Raw genomic sequence first — 2,275 nt, 5'->3', positions numbered from 1 at the left:
GCGCCGTTGGTGGACCTTCTTAATGAATTAATGCTGGAGTCTCGGGAAAATCTTGTCGTCGGCAGGGTCGATGGTGCTGTCGGCGCCCTAGTTCAATTCTGCACATTTTGGTTCTTTTCGCTCCAAATTTGCATCTTTTTGCTCCAATGACCCTAATTCATCATTCCTGCAACAAAACATCAAAAATATCTTTCTTTAAAGTGCAATATCATCAAAAACAGTATAAAATAGGTATGAAAATCTCAACATATTTTCCTCTGGTCACAACTCAATCAACTTAGTTCATCATCGTCAAGTTAGAATCAACGTACAATGTCATCTTTGGGAGGTCTTTCTAGTTTACCTTTGACATTGTCACATTTGTTTCACACCTCATGATCAAATTTCCAACTCCTGCAAGGATTATTATCATGTGTGAAGATCAGTAATTTGTGCAATCATGTTATCTCATAAAATCCTAAATGTGCACATCAGTAATGCTCAACATCAAAAACTTTGATCTTTAAGATGAGGATGCACCTCAACGAGCTTCCCTCGTAGAAAACTTGATCTACATTCTTCTCTGTAGTGAACATACTTCATGAACGATGTAGTTGATTTCCTTACTCTCCAATGAGCAAATGTCAAAATATATAGATCTCCTATAGAGAAACCAAAATATTTTTGTATGGACCCCAAGTGGCATTTCAAGAGTTGACCTATAGATAATCATGCACGACTTAAAGGTAAACCCGATATAAACCCGAACTTGAGTCAGTCATTCAGAAGAAACACAACTTTAAGATATTGAGAGATGCTTAAAGCACCATTTTCAGTGGAATGATGAATGTTAGGTCGCTTTCGAGCAACTTAAGATATTTATGGCCTCGTCACCCCTCCTTTAAAATCCAGTCCAATGGGAGATGTTGCATATCGACTTAGTTATTTCACCTAATGATATAAGCTCTATGTTGTTCAAGAAGAGAAACTATGTCCAACGGTCAAACTACTATGCGAGCAAGATTTTATCTGACGAAGAAAGATGTTAAATGTTGGCAGAAAATAGTGTATTGGCCTTTATATTCTTAGCAAGGAAACTAGATCCGTACTTGTAGTCTCAAATCATTGACGTCTACACACAAATTCCTTTGAATGATATCCTGCGAAGGTCAAAAACTTTTGGAATATTAATTAAATGTCAGCGGAATCTGGAGACTTCTACATTCTCTACTTACCATGACCAAACATCAAATCACAAGTGTTGGTCGACTTTGTGGTTAAGTGCACTGAAGAGCAGCCACTTTCTCCTCAGTATCATCTAAGTGGACTGTATATGCTAATGGAAAATATGGGAGTTTTAGAGCTGGTGTTGGGACATTACTCATCTCTTTCAAATAGGACATCTTAGAGTACGAGCTTTGACTGAAATTTTCAGCCACCAACAATATTGTCGAGTATGAAGCCCTCATTGCCCCATCAATGTTACCATAGAGTCTGACCTAGTTGAAATGTTTCATTATAACTTGGTGATTAAAAGTGCATCCCCTTCCCAAAGAATGTAAAGTGTTACACAGTTTTTCAAGTTACAATGTTCATGCGCTGAAAAAGTCACTGCCCCACGATTGAGAGAGATCGCAATGGGGAGTAATTGTTGGGCCTTTAGTATACCGATTTCAAGGTTTACACAACATTTAGGATGATGGACTACCTAATAGGTTGCTTCGTGATTCTGCAGTGGCAATTTTTTGCTTCGCTTAACGCTTTATAACAAGAGCAGGTGGCGGTTGATGGTGATTGGTGTATTAAAATATAAGCAATTCTTCTCTAATTGAGAGTATTCTTAGGTGTTTCCCAAGATGTAATTAACTGCATGGATACGTTCATTTGGGAGTTTGTCTTAACTCCATAACAAAACATTATTTTAGTTCTCTGGTTACTTAGGTAGCTTATACGAGTATTCTATCATGAATATCTGGTTTAAGGTGCCTTGATTTCTCTTGTTCGGACATACACCCTTGACTTATCACACGGAGATTACCCCGCATAAGCTCTTTAGGTTATTTTCATTTTGTCTGCTTAGTCTTCATCTCAATACCTTCTTTTATGATCCCTCTTCTACTTTGAATCGTTCATACAATTCAAGTAAGATGGCCTATTGGAAAAGGGAATCCTACGGCGATGACTAGATACACTGATGAGCTCGAATTATAAAAAGATTTGAAACAGGTGGTTGGCGGCTGCAGAAGCAAGAAGCGTTTGACAAATCATCCATATAGAATGATGTACTTTAGCTTCC

Source organism: Phalaenopsis equestris, unplaced genomic scaffold (assembly GCF_001263595.1).
Source record: "Phalaenopsis equestris unplaced genomic scaffold, ASM126359v1 Scaffold000548, whole genome shotgun sequence".
NCBI classification, from domain to species: Eukaryota; Viridiplantae; Streptophyta; class Magnoliopsida; order Asparagales; family Orchidaceae; genus Phalaenopsis; species Phalaenopsis equestris.
Note: the sequence above shows the minus strand (reverse complement) of the source record.